Source organism: Thamnophis sirtalis, unplaced genomic scaffold (genome assembly GCF_051295495.1).
Source record: "Thamnophis sirtalis isolate CommonGarterSnake01/CBP01778 unplaced genomic scaffold, rThaSir2_p1.2 scaffold_7, whole genome shotgun sequence".
NCBI classification, from domain to species: Eukaryota; Metazoa; Chordata; class Lepidosauria; order Squamata; family Natricidae; genus Thamnophis; species Thamnophis sirtalis.
This window is the reverse complement of record NW_028261387.1, coordinates 30,536,929-30,560,633: the sequence shown is the minus strand read 5'-3', so window position 1 is coordinate 30,560,633 and position 23,705 is coordinate 30,536,929. Positions and strand designations below refer to the sequence as shown.

Below are 23,705 nucleotides of genomic sequence, written 5' to 3'. Positions count from 1 at the left end.
TTTGTAGCATTTGCCTAAGCTGCCTGCATACAAATGTTTGGTATACACCAGTGTTTCCCAGCCTCAGCAATTTTAAGGTGTGTTGACTTCAACATGCTAACAGGGGAATTTGGGGAGTTGAAGTTCACATTTTTGAGTTGTTGAGGCTGAGAGACAGGGGTATACACCAGTATATGTTGTTCATCTCTTACTTCCAAGTGCATGCATTTTCTCAGAACGCAGATAACATGTCCCTGTGAGTTGGTGATGTTTACTGAATGTATATGTCATGCAGAACAGTCTTCACTATTTGAAAACTGTATCATCCATCTTATTTGAAAGCCGATTCTTGCAATTCATTCTGAAAAAGTTAGTTGTTCAGTATTTTTGGGAAAAACTTGTTGAACTCATGTGAAATTCCAGGTGATCTGGAGTTGTAATGGTTTTAACTAATAATTCTTTGGCCTTAGTTCTTAATGTATGAATACTGTAAATGGCATGTTGGTTGAATACACTAGTTAATTATTATTTTTTGACACCTTCTGTTAGCAAGCCTGACTAAGTAAACCTGGATGACTCTGTCGTTGTTTTGTTTCAAATATGGTTGAATTGGAAGCTAGTTTGTCCAAGAACTAGTCATGGTTTGTTCTTGATTTATAATTCCAGCTTGCTAGGAGACTTTCCCAATTCATACTTAAACTAATCTGGATTCATTATTTTGTTGAAGGAGAAAAGCCAAGTGAGAGCCAGAAATCTTGTGCATTAGTGTTCATAATTAACTTAAGCTTTGAATGTGGCTGCTATGAACACCTTTAACAATATAATAAAATATACATATAATCTGCACTAAAATGAGCCAGTTTTTGAGACAATCTAAAGTACATTGTTCTGTTTGTGTGCATTTTCATTGGTTTTCCTGTTGTCTGTAGAAAAAAGATCTGATTTGACTCATGACAATTCATAGCCATTGTATAGAATCTTTAAGTTATTTAACAGAAATGAGAAAAAAGAAAGCTATGTTTATATAGAAGGGACAACAGATCCAGAATTTAAAGTTGGATAATTTCTATAAAAACGCAAAAGATGGTGGAAGTTTTTGAGTTCTTTTGAATCTCCATATGTCTAACTGATATTTTAAAAAGAGGAGTAGAACAACCAAGAAACTCCAAATGATAAGCCAGATGGGGGTCCTTCCATTTGCAATATGAGGGTTCCCCCCCCACTTTATTGAAAAGATAGTGCCATGTCAGGACAACAATTACAAGTAAAGCAAAGCCAAAGAAAAATCAATAGCAAATCTTAACATACTTAACAAGCTAATAACTATAACAATAATATATTTACAGTATTTATAATAATACAACCAATAGAAAAAAAGAGAAAAAATGCACTTTAACTAAATTTCTACCTACATTAGCCGATTTACAACTTTTCCGTATTATATCCATAATTCTATAGCATCTTTATTTTCCATACTAACAGTTATTGACATTCATCAACTTCCCAATATGAGGGTTTCTTAACACTGGCTTCTGAGTTCTAAGACGTTCTTGCATAGAGCCCCGTAGAGGTACTAGCTATTTCCTATCTGTGTTGTTAGCCTTATGGCATGGGAAGTAGAAGAATTCATTTATGAAATACTACAAAGCTAGACTTGCAAAGAAGCAGAGGGGACCTTATAAGGACCTTCACTGTTATAGATTGTCTTTGATCATTTGGGGGAAGAGAAGGGAACAGAGTCTGTAGGGAAGCCTATAATCTGGATTTGGGCTATGTGTCAATTATCAATCGTACATTTTTTCTCCCCTTCTAAATGTTCAGTTATTTTGTTATTCAGTTATAGATATGCATTTCGTAAGGGTTTTTTTGTATCTCCTTGACTATTAAGCTTGCACATAGATAAGAGTGATGTGGCCCAAAGAAAGATGATGATGATGATGACATCATCCATTCGGTGATGTCCGACTCTTGGTGATTCTATGGGCCACATCTGTCCATATCTTCCAATCGTGCACTTACAATACTACTATCAAGATATACTTTCATATAACGATAGTTCCAAATCTGTCTAATTGGAAGAGGGCTGGTTTTTTAATCATAATCTGTTGATCTGCCTTGAGCTTTGAAGGATTTCAGAAGAAAGTGATTTGAAATAGCACAGTTATAGCTGGGAATGGGAGGGAGAAAGATAGATGGTTTGGTAGCAAAACCACAAAAGTTTCCTACTATGGTTAGGATTTCCATCTCTCTACCAGAAACTCAAGTTCTCCTGTAGGTTACGCTGGCTAATGCAAAAGAATCCACAAGGTTTTGATGTATTAAGCTAATGTGCCAGCTAGTGCCTCTTTTCCATTTCATAATGAGCCTTTTCCAGTAGAGATGTATGCAAAACAGCTTTAATTATCCACTTTGCAGATGGAAGTACAGTGTTCCAGGTTATATGTAACCTGGAACGCTCTCTGTAGTAGAGCAACGCTAGAGTCTGTCTGTCCATCCTTCTGTAAATTAGACTTCTTACATCCTGGGATGCTTGTTTGTTTGTTTGTTTTTGTTTTATTTATTTATAGGCCGCCCTTTTCCCTGAGGGGACTCAGGGCGGCTTACAATCAAAAAGGAAGGGGAGTGTAGGACAATACGAAAAAAGAAATGTGCACAAAGTAAATTAGACAATAAAACTCAACATTCACTCAGCATTCGGGAGGGGCGAAATAAGATTATCCCCAGGCCTGACGGGTTAGCCAGTTCTTGAGGGCTGTGCGGAAGGCCTGGACGGTGGTGAGGGTACGAATCTCCACGGGGAGATTGTTCCATAGTGTCGGAGCCGCAACAGAGAAGGCTCTCCTCCGAGTAGTCGCCAGTCGGCACTGACTGGCGGATGGAATACGGAGGAGGCCAACTCTATGCGATCTGATGCTTCAGCTCCTCTTCATCTGTAAAAGAAAATTAAAGTTTGTGTCCAGCTTCCAAGGGAAGCTGCACAAGTTCATCTTGCAACCTCTTATAAATGTACAAAATGATGTTATGCTAATAATGTAGCATGGAATTCAAATCTTGAGCTCATGAAGTGTCCTTAGATAGCTAGCCCTTTGAGCTTTAAAATGTATGTAGATATGTTTTGAACAATACTGAGTGGCTGAACATACACAAAATAATAAAAGTAATAATAAAATCCCCAAGATAGTGTCATTCAGAAGAACAACAATCAAACCCAGCCAAGTCAAAATCAGACCAAAAAGCACCACAACTCAAAGTCTAGGGGGAAAGCCATATTTTAAAAAGCCAACAGGGCAGGGGTCACACAAATCTCTGGGGGATATTGTTCCAGAGGGCAAGTGCCACAACAGAGACTCTCGCCCTATGTTTAAGTTGTTTCCTCATTAGAGATTCTCAGGAAGCACCAAGGACCCTTAATTATCTTTGTACTGATATAACAATGAAGAGAGGCTTTCTATCATCTGATTAATGGCTGGGTACCACGAGTGCAGAGTTATCCAACTTGGCAACTTTAAGGCTTGTGGACTTCAACTCCCAGAATTCCTCAGTCAGTATGGAAGAAGTGATTAAAAGAAATAGTCAGAGATGATAAACCAGCTCTATCTTGAAATAAATGTAGTACTTATAGAATAGAATCTACACATGTACAGAATAACTAGAGACTGAGTGAGATACTGGAGGCTTAAAGTGAGTGAATAGTTGGAACTACTTCAAATTTTATGTCAGGCTTTTGAGGTTTCACTGTATAGTAAAAAGATGACTTAGCTAGAACTTTTTCCCATTCATTCTTTGGTTGGGAGAAACATTAAAAGTAACCAGTTGGTACATTGTACGGATTGATGGGAGGCAATTTTAAATAACCAGCTCTCTCTTCAAGGTATTTTCCTGGTGGGGCAGTGGTTAGAATGCAGTATTACAGGCGAACTCTGTCCACAGCCTGGAGTTTGATTCTGAAAGGGCTCAAGGTTGACATAGTCTTCCATCCTTCCAATGTTAGTAAAATGAAGATCCAGATTGTTGGGGGAAATATGCTGGCATTGTAAATGGCCCAAAAAGTTCTGCAAAGCACTATAGGTGGTATGTACATACATCTTAAGTACTGTTGCTGTTGTTACTTCTGTTGAGTGTGTAGCCTAGGTCTGAAATAATATCCCTAAAATTCATTCTTGCCAATAAGTACATAAATGTTGACAGTCCTCAATGAGATAAATTTATTAGTATCAGTAAAGAATTTGTTATGTGCATGTATATCAGTGGTGGGTTCCTGATCCCGTTGCAACTGGTATGGTTGCAACGGGGCCTGGCGTAGTTCACATGAACACACACAGTGCGTGCATGCATTCTACCTTCCAGCAATGCCTCTACGAGCTTCCGCAACACTCCAGCGGCTTGGCAGAGCGCAGAAGCGCCATGCGCAGAAGTGCTGAAGAGTTTAAAGACAGGTAAGGATGATGAGCAGGCGGGTTGGCCCTCTGAAGCACCGTATCAGAATAGTGCTCTGGGCAGGCACCGGTACACCCGTACCGGGATGTACCGCCTGCAACCCACCACTGATGTATATATGTTGATGAGGGGAAGGAAGGATCATGTTTTTTTCAGTTTATTTAAATATGAAGTAGCCAGATAAACTAGTGCCACAAGTAATCAAATGATCACTAATAAGCGTTTGGGGAAAGAGTGCTTATTAATACAAAAACAACTCCAGAGACAACTTGGTTGTTTTCATTATATTAATACAACATGGGATCTATAACAGAATGTTGCATTTCTATCTTGTTGTCAAGAAAACAACATGGATATGCCATTTCCATTCTCCCCGTGTTTGTCTCGCTCTCTCTATGTAAAGATAGATATATAAGCAGGCAGGCAGGCAGATATTGTTGTGCATTATTGCATTAAGAATATGCTTAATCTTTTTAAAAAAAAGTTGGTAAAAACTTATAATTAGAAGCCTAAGATGTATAACTCTTTGCCAGCCAGTCAGGATGCTTCTTAATGTGGACAGAACATGGCTGAATCTCAAAATACTGTGTTCCAAATACCAAAGGAAAATATTTGCTGTTCTCAATCTTGCTAATAGCAGAAAAGCAATGATTAAATGGTGTTTGGAACTGCCAATCTGTAGTTTGTACATTATTGTACAGAGACAGTCTGCCTTTTGCCAAGCTTTAGTCAATCACTTTAGTATAACTGAGATTTACAGTTCCATATATACTGACTGCTAAAGAGCAAAGTGCTAAAATCAATTGTGTCATGATGAGTTCCATGTTGTTAATGGGTTTCTTCCATTGTTCCTCAAAGTTGCTGAATGAATACACAACAACAAGCTGTATCCTCTTCTAAATCTATTACCATATGCCTGTCTTTTTACAGTTCTTTGGGCCATGATGCTCAGAGTGGATAATTAGCTAAGCGAATTAATTGACATTCATACGTGCAATTAACAAATGGTTACAAGCAACCTGTTCTCTTTGGGAGGACTAACATTTCTCAGGGACCAGTGTAAAACTACTGTAAAATCATTAAGAGTAAATAATGAGGGTTGATTGCCCTGTATGATTATAGACGTTGTTTTCTTTCCTCAGCCGTAAAAGAATATATACTGTAAACAAGTGTGCAGAAGTGGGGGGATGTGATTGCAGAAAAACAACACTATAAAATCTTCTGGAAAATGCCATCTCTGGAGAGATGTGCTGGATATGTATTCCAGATAGAATCTGAGCCAGATGGATGGCATGCCATAAATACTCTGATGTAGTTGCTTCAAGTGCTTCATCTTCAGTGGTAGAGGCAGTGTTGGCTTAACAGGTTTTGGGTCCAATATTGATTATATAACAATGAAAAGTGTGCAGCTCTCCCTCTTTCTCTGGGTCATACAGCCATGCTGAAATTCTAATTGGATAGTTGCTCTGGTTGTTGATGAACTTTTACTTTTGATTCTTAAAATTACATGCTACAGTCAAAGAATAAAGGTAAAGGTTCCCCTCATACATATGGGCTAGTCGTTCCTAACTCTAGTGGGCAGTGCTCATCTCCGTTTCAAAGCCGAAGAGCCAGACACATAGAGGGTCCTAGAAAGAGGGCATTCATGAACTCACTCCAATACCTTCATTTTGTTCCTGCCATATTGTGTTTCTTTTTCGATTCTTTCTCCTGTAGGAGTCTTTTTTTCTAGGTAAAGGTAAAGGTTCCCCTCACACATATATGCTAGTTGTTCTCAACTCTAGGGGGCAGTACTCATCTCCATTTCAAAGCCGAAGAGCCAGCATTTGTAGTCATGTGGTTGGCATGACTAAACTCCGAAGGCACACAGATCACTGTTACCTTCCCATCAAAGGTGGTCCTTATTTTTCTACTTGCATTTTTACATGCTTTCGAACTGCTAGGTTGGCAGAAGGTGGGACAAGTAAAGGGAGCTCACTCCGTTACACGGCGCTAGGGATTCGGACCGTCAAACTGCCAACCTTTCTGATCAACAAGCTCAGTGTCTTAGCCACTGAGCCACTGCGTTCCTCTCAGTAAAAGAATAGGTAGCTGTAAAAAAATAACCTCCCAAGGAGGTCATATTTCTCTTTAGTGTAATATAATCAGGTTAAAATAATCTAACCACTATATTAAGGAAAAGTGGGAGAATCCAGAGTACTTAATTTTTCAGGAAGCAAACATTTATGCCTGTGTTTTGAAGTTTATAACCTATCTTCTGTATTTTAATACTTGAAAGAAATGTTTGGAAATTACAGGTAGTCCTCAACTTACAACAGTTTGCTTAGTGACCATTTGAAATTACAACGGCATTGGAAAAAGTGACTTATGACCATTTCTCACACTTATGACCGTTGCCGCATCCCCATGATCATGTGATTCACATTTGGATGCTGGTCAACTTTCTCACCTTTATGGCAGTTTCAGTGTCCCCGAGTCATGTGATCCACTTTTGTGACCTTCGGACAAGCAAAGTCAATGGGGGAAACCAGATTCACTTAACAACTGTGTTACTAATTTAACAACTGCAGTGATTCACTTAACAAACGTGGCAAGAAAAATCGCAAAATGCAGCAAAACTCACTTAACGCATATCTCACTTAGCAACAAAAAATTGGGATTCAAGTATCGTAAGTTGAGGACTAGCTATATATATGGCAGTAAATGAAGCACTTTCCCTCCTTTATATGATATAGCTATTAATGGGTGTCAGCATGACCACAGAGTTGTTTCACTTCGCTAGTGTTGTCTGGGGATGCATAGGCATTGCAAACAACCAGCTTCAAAGCAGCTGTGCGACTCCTCCAAAGAGCATGGCTGCTTTAATGTTTCAAAGAGGAGGGAGGATTGACATACTGCCTTTTTATAGCACCAGAATCCAAGCACTCCTTGAAATTTAGGATCTTTAAAATATAATCACTTCACCTCATTTGGAGTAACTCCATCTTGGCTGAATTTAAAAATAAACCTGGGTAGCAGAGGTGGGATGCTCCCGGTTCAGCCCGGATCAGGCAAACTGGTAGTAGCAGCGGCGGGAGGCTTTGCCCACCCACCAGGACGCAGAAGTGTCACATACATGTGGGAGCGCGCCTGAACCAGTAGTAAAAAAATTGGTAATCCACTACTGCTGGGTAGCCACCAGTTTGATTTCAATAGAGGAGGAAATTATTTCATAAAACATCTTTCTCTGCCTTCTCAACCTATTTCTTATGGAGTGACAGCAAGTAATATTCAAATCTGGGTTGAATGTACTGGATAGTTTTATTAAGAGAACTATCGATTTATTCCTATTCTCTACTTTCTGTTCTTTACCCAGTTATTGATTTCATAAGATCATCTGTTCCTTCATTCCTAATCAATTGAGTGCTGAGGTATCTTTAGTGTTGAACATTTCTCTTTAACAAGACTCTTTCTTCTTAAGGTTTCATTAACCAGATTCTAGTTTTATACGTAGTTATTTAGAAACTGATATTGCATGGGTTATCATTTAATTAAATAACGGAGAGGCAATTTTAGGAATATCTTATACAATTATTTTGCTAGCAACTTTTCATTTAAGTTCCTTTAGAACTTCTTTTGGACAAATACCATCTAGTCCTATGATCTGTTCATTTTAGCATATCCTTAGTTTGAATTTCAGGGGCTAATTTATTGAATTTATCATTTTAGCATAAGTATTTGTTGTATATATTTTTCAGTGTAGGCGCAAGCAAAGAATACACATGCATGGTCATTTCTTTACTACTCACTCAATTCTCTTATTATCTATATTCTGTTTGTTTACATAATACTGTATTATTGATGTTAGTAATGGTAATGATTTATTTCTCAAAATTCTACCTGCATCCCTTATTGTTAATCTGAGTAAATCTTGGGGAAACCATGAATGGATTCTTGAGTGACGGGTTATCAGTTCTGTTTACGTATGTTTGAAAATGAAATCTCTGGATTTAGAATTCATTATTGCTCAGTATGTATCTTTTTCTCAGGGCGCTGAATAATGGATCTCAGGGTTCAGATAAAAAAGCAACATGAGTTTTCTGAACCTAAAATCTGCACATCCCTTATTTAGGGATCTAGAGATTTTGTCTCTTTGTCGTGATCAAAACATACATGAGTCCCCCCAGGGAAAAGGGCAGCATACAAATAAACACAAAATAAAAATAAATAAAAAAATAAATACATTTATGCCATCCATGTAAAGAGAATTGACAGTGACCATTTGTAAAATCTGATTTTATGCTCCATTTCCAGATCGTGTCAAATGAAGCTCACCCATATATTTATATGTAAATTGTTCCAAAATGTTTCTAGTACCTAGTGGCACTAAATGGCTCCTAATACGTGGAAGATAAAGCACTTCAGGGAAAACTAGCTTGGATATTTTGGCTTTCAAACACTACTTAATTTATAAATTTATCTTGTGACATATAAAGATAGCTTGGTAGTAATGGTAGATAGAATCTACCATTAATCCCTTGGACTCAGAGGTGGGTTACTCCCGGTTCGGCCCGGTTCAGACAAACCAGTAGTGGAATTCAGGCCTGGGTCTCAGAACCGGCAGCAACCCAGGCCTGCCATGCCCCCAAACCGGTTCTCTGGGTCAGGGGCATGGGCTGCCGCCATTTTGTTTTTTAGTGGGCCACCGCCATTTTGTTTTTTAGTGACTATGCATGCGCAATCCACTGTAAATTGTTCTGTGCATGTGCAAAGAACAATTTACATTGAACAGCACGTGTGCACGTTGCGCGCTGGTTACGAACCAGTAGTAAAACTAGCAGCAACCCATTCCTGCATGGACTGCAAGGTGATCAAACCGATCAGTCCTAGAGGAGATCAACCTTGACTGCTCCTTAGAAGGCCAGGTTCTGAAGATGAAACTCAAAATACTTTGGCCACTGAATGAGAAGGAAGAACTCACTGGAGAAGAGCCTAATGCTGGGAAAGATTGAGGGCAAAAGAAGAAGCGGACAACAGAGAATGAGGTGGCTGGATCAAGTCACCGAAGCAGTAGGCGTGTGAGCTTAAATGGAGTCCAGAGGATGGTAGAGGACAGGAAGGCCTGGAGGAACATTGTCCATGGTGTCACGATGGGTCAGACACGACTTCACAACTAACAACAACAATGGTAGATAATTTATATGAATGTAAATTGTAAATTCATATAAATTTCTTAAAATAATGAAAACCCACCCGTGGCTTTCTTTATGCATGATTTGTTAATAAGAAATGGATTCATGTACAATACTAAGCTATAAAGAAATATTTTATATACCACCATAGCTAGGTTTTGGTATTAAGCCAATAACAGCAAATCTCACCCAGTTTTTCAAAGGATTAAATATCCATGATTATGAATTCCACTTTTAATTTTCCTTTTTTCTTGGATAGAGAAATTTTCTTGGATTGAGGACTGTTCTTTCCCATGATGTCCTCTCAGCTTGTTCATTCTCCTGCTACCTTCTCCTGCAAAGAAAAACCCTGTTCGCTATGTTGCAAGAATTTTTCTAATATGCATACACCTATTCTTGGGAAGATAACTGCCACTTGTAACCCACCTTGATTACATTACATCTTGTCAAAAGCTCTTTCCCACTTTCAAGCTACACTCTGAGATAGCTAATCTAGCAGAAAAGGCAATGTGATGTAATTAGCTTTTTTTTTTAATCCTATCTCCTGGCCCAAAAGTTGATGAGTAGATTTGTGTAATGCACCTCATAATCCCAAGAAATGAGAAATGGCTCTTCCTTTCCTATGCTTCTGATTGAGAGTTAATGGAAGAACCAGGGTGGAGTGTTTCTCCTTACTCCATTTTCACTTGGATACCCTTTTCTTCTGCTATCCTGACAATAGTCCCAATAGTGATGCAGTCTTGTAGGTCAGGGGTTTCTAAATGGAGCAACTTTAAGACTTGTTGATTTCAACTCCCAGAATTTCACACCCAGCATCTTAAAATTGCTAAATTTGGAGACCTCTGCTGTAGATGATTCTTTTGTATGAGCAAGACAGTGGTAGGATTCAATTTTTTTTACTACCGGTTCTGTGGACGTGGCTTGGTGGGTGTGGCATGGGAAGGATACTGTAACATCTTCATTCTCTCCCCACTTCAGGGGAAAGTTACTGAAAAATCCCCATTCCCTCCCGATCAGCTGGGACTCAGGAGGCAGAGAATAGATGGGGGTGGAGCCAGAACTGGTGGTATTTACTGGTTCTCCGAACTACTCAAAATTTCCGCTACCGGTTCTCCAGAACTGGTCAGAACCTTCTGAATACACATCTGGAGCAAGATATCTCATACTGAGAAGGAAAGAGAGTTAAATTTTTCCTTTTTATTTCTTACAACCCAACAGAATGTTGGAAAGCAATTTGCACAATGGTAGTCAGGAGTCTGTCCATCCTTCAGTTCTGAAAAACAGAAGAACATAGGATTAAATTTGATGTGAGGGGAAGAAGTTGGCAAAAGAAATAGCCAGTTTGAAAATGGCCTTGATTTGGATGGGGCCAGTGGGGGAAAAACACTCCAGAAACAAATCTCCCTGTGCATTTCTATGATTCTTATAGCTGCTGCTGGAAATTAGGTTGGAAAGAATAGATGAAAGAGAAAATCAAGCCAGAAAGAAAAAGGTTTCATGGAAGCAAAGCTGGAGATAACTTTGGAAATGACTAGGTTAAAAAAATGCAGCAATCAAATTAGGTCATTTATTAATTAGAGATGATATATTTATAGAGAACAAAATTCCAGCTTCCAATGATATAAAATCCTCTAACAAGAATTGTTAAATTGTGCAATTTACTATCTTCCTTATCAATCTGCTCCAGTTTGCTAAACCTGTTAACGTATGGACTTTCAGATCTCAGAATTGTGATTCTCAGTCATGGTAGAGAATATTGGAAATTGAACTCTACGCCCAGATGTCATCCAGGTTGTGAAGTCTGCTTTAAATTATAAAAAAGAAAAGAGACCAGTTAGCTATATGGGGAAAAAGTTCTTAAGTGCATTTTAGAACAATAACCTTATTAGGTAAATTGAGATCATACAACAGCATATATATTTTCTGAGTTTTTCTTAGCTGCAGCTAAGAACCCAAGTGCCTTAGATATTGTTATCACAAGTACAACAAAATCAACTACAATCAGTTAATATTTGTCATCTTTGTAAATTTGAGTTTTTTGAAAACTTAGCTTTTGTTAAGAACAGAAACTAATGTAATTCTTTGAAAATTGTTCTAATCTGGTCAGAATTGTCTTTTGGATCCAGATTCCTGGTTATGTAACCCTCTATTTACTCTCACTCTTGAAACTCATGCCAAATATGTGCAGTCAGGCAACACCCAGCAGGAAGTCTCCAGTGTTGAGAGCAAACATCCAAGTATAGAAAAGAAAGAACAGCTCTAAAGAAATGTAGGCGTATGGATAATAAACACAAAGCTTTAGAAGCCGAGGTCTTACTCTCCCATGAATCATGACAAAAAGGTGTGATTGCTTTATTCAATCCCCTTTTAACCTTTTCTGCAACTGAAATATGCTGTAATAAAAATCCTCAAAAGTACCCAGATTTCAAAGGCAAATGAGCCTGTTGGCTTTAGAATGTTAGCCAGGAATTATTGCCTCCAGTATCTACATCTGGCCTGAACTAAAGTGTGACTTGGTACAAAAATATCTCTTCTTCATTTCAAGATTGCTCGGGGAGGGTGAAATGGCCATGTCTATGCAGGGTCCATTGCTAGGTTGAACATACTTTAAGAAGGATTTGATGTTGCTTCTAGTTTCCAAGAAATAATAATAAAAAGTGTTTGTACTTAATGTAGCAATATTCAATTTTTCATGCATAAGACTGGGCGAAAGCTTAGATTCTCTTCCACTGGGCTATTGTTTTTAAATTGAAGCCTGCAAATCTTCCATAAAAAAATCCAGACACTGATGCAACTTAGTGACAATGTATTTAAAATGGAAAGCAGAAGTAAAACACATATTCTCAGGATGGCTTGTTCACCAGCAAGACTTATTGTGAAATACTGTCTTATCCATGAGGCTGGACAAAATGTGTGCTTGTTGTATTTCTGTGCAGTGGAAAACATATCTATATTCTTGCTGTGCTATTAAAAGGCAACTTTTGATGCACTGAGGATCAGTTAGTTTACTTTTTGTTTGCATTATAATTACAGTCACGAAATTGAAAATATTATTGCACCACTCAACAGAAACGAGAAGTAACAGTAACATCCAAGGGATTGCTGGCATGAGTAATCAAGGAATCCAGTTTGACTTCGTGGCCAATAGTACTTACTCTATTTTGGCTGTTGTAGCACTAAAATAGTATAGCCACTTGAAATCTTTTATCAGCAATAGCAGCGGAAAACTTATAATCTGCTCAGTAGTGCCAGAATTAACAATATGTTGCTGTCAGAACCTGGCTGTCTTCATGGTTTGAATCGACCTTCTGTGCAATGTAGAACCTACTCCAATGTTTAAAAAACAATTTTAGTGCAATTTCAAAAGAATACTAAATCTGTGTTTCATAAGAGTACTGAATCAGACCTGACCAGGACTATGGTCTGGCATTTTGTCAGCAGATGACTCTGAAGAAACCAGATCTCCAGCCTTTTCTGTAATCCAAGCAAAAATGACTGCAGAGGGCGAAGCTCGGAGATATGGGGAATAGCAAAGCCACAACATCTTAATATAGGAGTTGAGTGGATTCCCTGAAAACGGCCTCAACAACCATATCATCACCGAAACCAGGTTATAACTACAGCCAAAAGTGTTGGGAGAAGAAGGAAAACATTAAAACACAAAGAGCTATGGATATCTTCAAGCAGCCTTGGCATAGATTGGGCATAACAAGTTGTGAACTCTTGGCAAAAAAAACCTAGTTACTGGAACATGTTTGTGCCATGGTTAGGAAGACATGGAGAATAGACTTTAGTTTCTTCAAAGTGGGGATCAGCAGTAAATACTTGCTGATATACAGTTCACCTACTGCATTTTAACTTGAGCTCAATTAAAAATAAAAGCTGGTTTAGAATGGTTTGAGGCATGTCTATTCAGTCATTACAGATTCAATTGTCTTAAAAGTCATGCTAGACTTTTGCTAAAGATCGATGATTTATCTTGCTCACAACATGGGGGAAGTATTCCATTGCTTGCTTCCCCAACAATGTCCCAGTCTCCTACTTTAACCTAAAATCTTGGCATCTCCAGTGGTCTTCCATCAAGTATTAATCATGTCAAACCTTGCCGAGCTTATTTGAGATCAGCCAAAGTCAGCTAGATATTGCCAGATTACTTTGTAATTGCTTTGCATTACCTGGCTTGAAATGTAATTACGGGCACCTCCTTCTGCATTCACAAGCATCACCAAAGTCCATGAAGCCAGTTCTTCATATTGTAACCTTTATTTCTTTGTGGACAAAGATGACTTGTCTGCTCTGCTTGCATGATGAACCCAGTTCTCTCCTGCCATCACTGACTCTGCCTTTTTTCCCTTTTCTTTTTTTGCAAGGCCAACTATGCACCCCATTGATCGGTTGACAGCTTTTACCCGCCCCCTTCTCCAGCCTGTTGGCTACCCTAGAGAGCCTCTGCCAATCAATGTAGAAAATACGCTGCACAATGAATCCACAAACTGGACACAAGTGAATCCTTGTTCATGTAGCTCTGCAGTCATGAACTCACAATCATTCTGCAAGTGCAACAGCTGCGTCCTCTACTCCCTCCTTTGTTGCTCATTTATTGCATGTGCTTGGAGCAAGCCCTGGCTATTTGCAGGGCCTTTTATTCTGCATGCCTTAGTTGTCTTACAATTTGGATCAAAAGGACCAAGTGCGAACAAATGAACTTCCCTATGTACAATTATAGATTTTTTTTTCTCTGATTGTAGGTGCTATATGAGTCTATTAGGAACAAGATACGAGTTAGGGTTTTCCATTCTCCCCAGTCAAAATGAAAAGAAATCTTCCCCTTCACTGCATTTTACTCTAAACCACTTCCGTGGATACCAGGTGGAAAAAAAGGAAACAGATGGTCTACTTTCTCCGACCATAATCAAATTCCTCTTCCTCTGTACAGGCTTTACAAGACTGATCCCAAGTTTGGGAAATTTACTAAGAGCCAAATCATGGAAACTAACTATGTGGTCATTAAGAGTTGACAATGCCTTGACAGGACATAATTAAGGGCCAAAAAGCTAAAGAATGAAACAGCAATTGCAATATGCCCAGGAGTTCCCAAACCAAGGTTTTTTATTTTATTTTCTGCCTATGAGTTTAAAAAGTCCAGTATAAAGAACAGAATTCATAGTTTATTTATTTATTAAATTTTTCTGCCACTCTTCTCATTGTTGAGCGACTTTAGGGGCTTTACAAAACTGCAATATGACAGAATACTAAAAACATTACAAATTAAAACATCAACAAAAACTAGATTTAAAAAGGGGGACTAGCACATAAACAGGGCGGAAGTGAGATCTTCTTCTTACTAACCACTAATGGTCAGCATCTCTGAAAATTGCAAAGAAATGTCTCTTTCCTAAGAAGGAATCAAGTTCTAGGGTTTTGTCAAATTGCTAGAGAGAAGTTTATAGGAAGTTCCACCTTAAGAGAAAACTTGAATGAACTTTTTTTTTTCAAACCGGGAAGTCGTGTGTGCATATCGCTCCCCAGAGATCGGAAAAGCAGGTTTGTTGTAGTTCTACTTGGAAGTTGGAAAACTCCAGGGAAGGCTGTGTGAGGGGGTTGGGGTTGGGGGGAGCCAGAGAGAATGAATTGGAGCTGAGTTCTTCCTAAGTATTGGAAGCAGATGGTTTGCTATTCTTTCTTGGGCAAAAGCCATTGCTTGGTTTGATCCTTCACTGAAAGCGCGTCTCCCTTATGTAAGAAAATCTCTTTGCAATATGCAATATTCAGCTTGCTCTGTTGAAGGTGAGCCTGGGGGAAGCTGGGAATGGGGGAGAACAATAGAAAGTGAGGCTATAAAGCCACAGTTCTTGTAGATTTTGATGAATTTACCGTCGTGATTACTATGCTAGAAGAATGTATTACCTAGTGGAGCTAGACAATTCTTTCCTGATAGAGAGGTCGTTTGGACAGGACGTAAGACGTTTATTTTTGGCTTGCAATGCCACTTTCTATTTTAGAAGTAGCTTCTGTAAAGCTAAAATGCCAACCAACTTGAGTTTGAAAGGTGTTCTTGTTCTTGGCACAGCCTCAACTTTGATGCAATTGGAAAACTTGGCAAAACAGAGCACCGCAACAGTTTCCAATTCTTTTGACTGTCCCACAAGAGAAATACACACATGTAATCAGATACACAAACACAGACACACTCACATTTTTCAGGATCCGTCCTCATTTGCAACAAATTGATAGGGAGGATCTGAGGCATGATCTGTAGAGCGGATCTTTAAAGCCGTGATTTGCTTCTCATTCCTTGATAATCACCAAGAATAGCACTTGCGTATTGTTTAAGTACTTGCCATAAGATAATGCAGATGTGCAATTGTGAATAATAACGAAAAGTATGAATGGCTTCTATTCAAACATGATAAATTAGTGGGTTTCTTGCAAGAAGTACACTTTCAATGTGGGTAGGAGCAACATGACCAGTTTACAACCCCCCTTCTGATTTAAAGAAGACTCTGTGTGTATGTTCCCTTTTCCTTCTCTTTTTTTGTCGTATATCTGCTTACAGGTGGGCCTCATTTAATGACTGTTCAGCAACTATTCAAATTTCTGACAGTGCTGAACAAGTGCTACTTAACGATCAATCTTTGTAGTTCTGACTGTTAAAGCAACCCCACAGTTATGTGTTGTGATTTGCGTGCTTGGCTCACAATTACAACATTGCAGTGTCCTTTAGTCACGTGATTGCCATTTGTGACCTTCACTGCTGGCTACCCACAAGCCAAGTCCATGGGAAAGTTGGCAGGAGTTCACAAATGGTGAGCATGTGATATTGTGTTCAATGACAGCAAAGGATTTGCTTAATGATGGTAACCAGAAGTGCTGGAACTGCCATTGCTAAGCGGCTCAAGTATGTGATGTTGTGTTTTACAACCACATTACTTAGCAACAAAATTCGAAGTCCCAATTGCTGTTGTTAATCAATATACTAATCCCGACTCCAACTTGATGTACTACATTGGTAGGATCTTTTTTTAAATACAGGGGGGATATGAGACATCCAGATTATTCGTTCTCTGAGTGGTTGAACTTTTTCACAAAATTGAGACCAAATTCAAAGCTTTTGCAAAACTTTTTAAACGGATAAACAAAAATCTCACTCTTGTGTCCTGCATTAGCAGATTCCCAGTACATATAAGACATATTACAGCATTCTTTTCTGTTCTGGATTTGTGCGGATCGAATGTAGCTTAGTTTTAAAATGAGTGCTAATTAATATGCAAGAAGATTCCCCCCCTAAATCTTGTAGGTGCTCAAGGGGAGGCTGTGATGCCATTTACACACACCAGAGGGGGACAGATGTCAAGTCTCAGACCAATTTTTTTTCCTGCCACTGTATTTAGTGGAAAAACACCACAACAAAGAAGTGCACTTTCCCATTGATTTTAAGAATCAAACACAAAGAATTGAAGCATTAAATAGATTCAATGCATCCAAAAAGTTAAACTCTTCCCAAATATGCATACACACTTCTACAAAACCCCTTCATCTTAATTCTGCACGCTGATTGTGATATTACTGCTTTGACCTGCTGCAGCCAATGATAATACCATTTTTCTCTGAAAATAAGACAGTGTTTTATTTTCTTTTGACACCTCCCCCCAAATAAGCACTTGACCTAATTTTCGGGGAGGTCTTTTGAGATGCAGGAGGCCTCTTAACCTCAGCTTGTGGCCCACAAATCAGCTGATCCAGATTGGGCCGGAAGTTCTGTCTCTGTTTCTGGCACACTCTTGCCAGCCCTAGCATCACTGGGCCTGCCACTCTTTGCGGCTGCCACTAAGAGAAGGGGTGCGGTAGCTAGGGTTTGTGGGAACGGCCTCCGCGATGCCATTCCGCATGGATGGCAGGTGCATGTGACGTGCTTGGGGCATGTTCCCCCCTTCCCCCTGGAAATGATGGGGACAGGCTGCGCATGTGCTTAAATATTTTATGGGAGGGCTCATTTTCAGGGGAGGGCTTATTTTAGCACATGCACTCAAAATCCTGATTGGGCTTATTATATAGGGAGGTCTTATTTTTTGGGAAACAGGGTAGAAATATAAAATTTTAAAAATGGAATATCTTAATTATCCTTCCATAGAATGGTGGGAAAATGAATGTCAGCACAAGAAGAGAGCAGCTATTTGGAAAAATTAGTATCTGAGCAACTAAGACCTTTCAGTACCTCATCTTGGAGAAATGCAGGAGCTTAAGTAGAGATGTTCCTCAAACTTCAGCCAGACAATGAACTCTAGCCTATATCCCACAATTGGGACTTTGCACCGTTTTTTAAGCAGAATGACTTTTATGTTTAGTTTCTCAAGAACATTATTGATGTGTGTTTCTTAGGTTATTAAGGGCACTTTGATCTGTGGGGAAGAGGAAGAAAAAGGATGAAGTCAAATGGAGTTATGTATTTAAGATGAGCTGTTGGACTTTGGTAGATTTATTGGACAAGTGATTGGTTATTACATTTTTAGCAGAGTAGTTAAACCTTTTGAATGTGCAGTGCTCTTACCTATGACACAACAAGTGCAGAAAAGTGCAAACTATTGGTTGCGGGTCTGCAACATTTATTTGTACATCATATCTTTTCTGATCATCTAAAAATGATATTTATCTGACAGTCTTTCTTTGTCCATTTGCTTCTATGCTTTTCTGTGGAATTTTCTATCATTATAGGTCAACATTTTATCCCTGTAAATTTAAGTACAAAACTACCAAAACTACAATTTGCATTATCAGTGGGTCCTTAAGGTCTTGTGTTTTGTTGCATCCTAATATTTCTACACTCTGCCGCCTTATGCAGAATTGGGGAGACTCGATCAGTTTGTATGTCATTGTCCCAAAAACTGATGGATTAAAAAAAAAGTAGGTCAGGTTAATGCAGATTTACTGGTTACTATGGATATTGCTTAATCATATACCAATAATCCCCCATGAGAATATCAGAATTGCTGCTCATCTTTCTGTTTTTAAATATTCCCAGTAAGTATAAATTGGGAATATATTACAAGAAGCATAGAAGAATCTAGGTTAAGATACAAGCTAGAAAAGTAAAAGTCTCCCAAGTGGTGGCAAATAGTGTTGCTTGAGCTATTTTAAACCTTCCCATTTTTTATTTTTGTTCTGTCAGAAAGGGTGATGGAAATCACAGCTGATTTCAACAGCATCTGTTCTGACCTAGGCTTCCCCAAAAATAAGGTGACCAGATTTTCAGATTGGTAAAGAGGGACACCGTTGACGGGGGGGGGGGGGGGGGGCGCTTGATTAAAAATTTTATATTTTGTCAAAAGGTCACAAAAGGCGATTACATGACCCCAGGACACTGAAACCATCATAAATACGAATCTGTTGCCAAACATCAAAATTTTGATCATGTGACCATAAGGATACTGCAACGGTCGCTAAGTGTGAAAAATGGTCGCTAAGTGTGAAAAATGGTCATCAGTCACTTTTTTCAATGCCATTGTAACTTTGGTCACTAAGCCCATTATACCACCTTTCTTGCCACAGTGGTGGCGGCAGGGGGCTCCATCCACCCTCCCGGACGTCAGCACATCCCATTTTTGTCACTCTGTGTCAGAGGTGGGTTCCTACCAGTTCGCACCTATTCGGTAGAACCGGTTCGTCAAATCTACCAAACCGGTTAGAAGAGGTTCCACCAGTGGACCCGGAAAGCAGGACACACCTACAGAAGAGGTTCCAACATTTTTTGAAACCCACCACTGCTCTGTGCATGTCCTGAAGGTCCTGCGCATGTGTAGAGGAGGCATGTGGGCTCACATTTGCGATGTTGTACAATGTTGTACAAAATCTCCCAATGCAATAAGCTTAACACTGTGTCCTGAAGTGTTGGAATATAAAAACTGTCTCGTTCACATTGTATGTGAAAATAGCAATGAATTTAAATGTATGAATTTAAAACTAAGTTTGGAGCTATTGTTTATTAGCCAATGTTGCACTCTATTTTATACAAAATGCTTCCGTATCAGAAAACACCCATGTTCTTCTATTCCAGACACCTGTAGTGGTGGAAGGACAGCTATTTGTCTATGACCTTCTATAACAAATTCATGGCTTTATACAGAGATACAATAATATCAACACCCAACTCTGCTCACTGGGTAGTTTCAGATAACTGCTATTTGAGGAGAAGTTTTAGAAGTTACTTGCAATCTTGTGGCGAGTTTGCTGTTTAATCTGCTAGTTTTGCAAAAGGAGAAACTACATAGCCGTAAAAATAATTCCTGTTGCTCAATGCAGCTGTGCTGAGCTGCTTTCCTGGCATGATTTGGAAGATATTTGGTCACAGTAGATCAAATATGGATAAGAGAGCCAGTTTGCCTAGTAGTGGTTCAGGCACCAGACAAGAAATCAGGAGTTTCTAGTCCCATTTTAGGCATGAAAACCTGCTTGGATGAAATGAGGCCAGTCACTCTTTTTTTCCCTTCTTTCCTTCCTTCCTTCCTCCTTTCCTTCCTTCTTTCCTTCCTTCCTTCTTTCCTTCCTTCTTTCCTTCCCTCTTTCTTTCCTTTCCTTCCTTCTTTCCTTCCTTCCCTAACTTTCTCCCCCCCTCCCTTTCTCTGTTGTGGGGAGTCGGAAGGAGCATTAGATCTGCTCACCGCCTTAAAAGTGGGATTTTTTTAAAATGGCTTTTTTAAAAAAGTGATTTCAGCCGGGATGCCTTTAGTACCCATCCCATCCGTCCTCCCATCCTCCTTCCAAAAAGTTGATTTAAAAAGCCAGTGATCTCCAGCGTTCCTGATTCAGGGGCAGAGTCAAGGCTTCGCGTTAAAGCCAAAAAGGACCTCCACAGAGATGGCTCCGGGAAGGCAGGGCAGGGACGGGACGCTGGAGAGCAGCTTTCGCCTACAGCCTTGGCGCCCCTCGTTGCTTGAAATGGGGTGCTCCGTTTGGGGGGTGATGCAGGAGGTCCAAATAAGAGACGGGCTCAGCCTCTGCTGGGATGGAGCAAGCAGAAGGAAAGGCAAGAGCGGGGGGGGATGGGACTTCGCTGGCGGTGGCAAAGCAGCCTTTCCCTGATTGCCTTCCCCCAACGCCCCCCAAAAGTCACCCCCATCACCAACCTCTCCCCTCAGCTCACCCGGCGCCCATTGCTCTCCCTGCAGAAAAATGTCACGCATTGGCGCGCACATGCGCAGGAGGGGAAGGAGCTGAGAGAGGGAAACCACTGCCCTCTAAAGGCCACATCGGGAATGACACTTCAGAGAAATAAAAACTTTTTTTTAACAGCGTCCTTTTTAAAATTGATGATTTGGCGTCTTTTCTTTCTTTTGGAAAATCGGGACTTTTTGAACACGCCGTGGGACACGTGACAAATTATTAACAATTGTGACTGTCCCACCAAAATCGGGACGTCTGGTCACCTTACCCAAAAAGCACGAGGCAGAGTTCTGGTCCCGACAAAACCCCTTTTATTAAACATTTGTGAATTCCTCTCATTCACATTCAGCAAGGTCTGGCAAACAGTCTTTCAAAAGCATATTTATGACTACAGAGGTTATCTATCTTGGAAAGCAGCCATGTAAATATTTTCCAAATGAGGTGCTGTGCAAGGAAAGACTGGGCATAGTCTCTGAGGTTCACAGACAGATCTACACACTCCTAAAACAAATCTAACAACCGAACAAACAAATTGTTTCCTGCAAAAGCCCAATCCCCTTTTGCTCCTCTTTTATTTCCACCTGTGACTTTGCTGCCAAGTCTACCCTGATTTCTGAGTTGTTCTTTTCTTCTGGCAGCTCTGCACATGCGCACAGTGGGAACAGGCTCTAGTTGTTCCTCTGCCTCACTGCTGTGTAGCTCTGTAGGCAGCTGATCACTGCCAGACTGCCTCGGCCCTGTCTCTGCCTCTGACGCAGAGCCCTCATCCGAGCCTTCCCTAGCCTTCAGGACTGGCCTCCCCATGCTCCTCCCCAACCTCCTCACTGTCTGACTCTCCTGCCTGCTCTGCTGGCCTCTGGCGGGCCACAACAGTATCTCTTGCCTGTTTCCATAAGGGGTGTGTTGCTGCCGGAATTACTGCCAGCTCACTGCACACGCTGTTTTGCATATGTGCAATTTGCACATGTGCACAGTTGCCGAAAACGTGCTCTGTGCATGCGCAGAACATTAAAAAAAGAGTAAAAAACATGCTGGCAATGGCATGGGCGATCGGGGAACTGGTTCGGGGTGCGTGGCCAGCCAGCCGTCCCTACTGGTTTGGTGAGCTAGTCCCAAAATCTACTATTGGTTTGCCCAAACCGGTGCAAACAGGTAGGAACCCACCTCTGATTTGCATCCTTTTTTATTCTTACATCTTTTTGCCAGTTTGGTTTCTTTTGCTGTCCTCCATTTTTCTCTTCATTGGAACAATTTGGAGTTCTGCTGGGATTCCTCTCCAGGATCTTATTTATCACTGCTCTGATTTCATTAAAGCCCACAGTTTTGAAGTCTAAAGACAGGTGTTTGACTAACCACAGTGTTGGTGTAAAATCCAAAACTTCAATGTTACAAAGTCACTTTTACTCAGTGTGCTTGCTACCTCTATTTCCTCATTTATGTCTTCCTTCTTCATTGCACCATCCTCTGAAAAATAAATTTGTCGGCAAGACAAGTCTGGAATTTCCTGGTAGGAACATGCTTACCTGAGTTTGTGTCCCAATCAATGTGGGCTTACCGTTAACGTCTGCCATCACACTGTTTATGTGGGCTAGCTTGCTATGGAGCAAAATTCTTGTCCCAGGACTTGACGTACTTAATTTACAGGGTTTTTTCCATTTAAAGTGCAAATGCTGGTGAATTGAATTTTTCTGCAGTATCCCCCCCTCATTTTTTTAGATTGCTGCATTCTCCTTTTCCAAAAGAATGGATGCAACATTCAGTGATCTCAAGCAAAAGGGATTGGAGGTCTAGGACTCCCCCCCCCCCCGCCACCATTAACAGATCCAGCCTTCTTCCTGCTGCATCCCACAGTGGCTTGATCTTTTATAGCTGTTTGGGGAAGCACTTTATAACCAGAAGTGTTTAGGGAGCCATCTGGGAAGGTTGCTTAATATCAGCAACATCTGAAGGAGCTACGACCTTCAAGATAACTTGGTTAAATATAAACTGTTAAAATAGGACAAATATGTATGGCAATTTGTGAAAGCTTTGGTCTCTTATGTCAGCCTTTATAACTTTTCTCATCTATTGATTTTGATGGTTGTGGTGAGAGGAGGAGGAGGAGATTTCAATATAGTTGCCATTTTAATGTTTTATACATAACTCTGACAAGATGTCATTCCAGAACAAGTGACAATGTAGAAAGAGAATGATAGTCCCTCGTATCTGTAGAATTAAGACCAGTCCCTTCTAGGTTTTTTGCCCTACAGTTCTCACAGTCTTTACCTGGGGTGGGATTCAGTTGGTTCGGACCAGTTCAGGCAAATCGGATGCTAATTTTGAATCTGGTTTGCCGAACAGGTAGTTGCAAAGACTGGCTGGCTCTGCCCCTCCCGCCCCTCCCAGGAGTCTCCACACAGCCTGTCCATCAAGCCAGGTAAGTGCACGGCCCGTGTGGTGGCTCTAAGAGAGTGAAAAATGGGCCTCCTGGAAGTTTCGGTAGTCCAGAAACGGGGTTGTTTCTGCCCTCCCGGAGGCTTGAAGAAAGCCTCCGAATCTACACACACACTGCTGTGGTGCAGGAGGCCGAGTAGGCCACACACCTACCAACTAGGTAGAGAACCGGTTGCTAAAAATTTTCAATCCCACCCCTGGTTTTTACAATTTGTGATAGTAGCTATGACTGATAGAATTTGTTTTCCCAAAACAGATTGCCAGGCTCCTCTCTGGAGTAGAGGATCCATATATTTTAGAGAGTGGGACATGAATTTGTGTCTGCCATCTGGAATGTTTTAGATTGCCCATGTTGCTAATGAGTTTCCTAAAGAGTCTGAAAATGACTGCCACTTGAGATGGAGAACCTGGATGAATAGAGTGATAGGATATTTTTGTTCTTTTCTTGTTTGGGCCAGTCTGGCAGCCACTCTTTTTTCCAGAGTAATGATCAAGACTTCCTTAAATTCAGATCAGTTCCTGGTGTTT

General features: G+C 40.2%; 1 protein-coding gene across 5 annotated transcripts in view; it reads left to right on the top strand.

The window, feature by feature from the left end:
• Positions 1-23,705, top strand: part of ACOT11 (acyl-CoA thioesterase 11) — a 143,742-nt gene that overhangs the window by 46,053 nt on the left and 73,984 nt on the right. Inside the window, exon 1 of one of the 5 annotated variants that reach the window (XM_087719629.1) lies at positions 15,065-15,131. The exons of 2 other annotated variants lie outside the window; for them this stretch is intronic. The gene's annotated coding sequence lies outside the window, so the exon portion shown is untranslated. Of the gene's footprint in view, positions 1-15,064; positions 15,132-15,204; positions 15,375-23,705 lie in introns of those variants that run through there. 2 more of the 5 variants (XM_087719630.1, XM_087719628.1) reach the window with 2 other exon arrangements.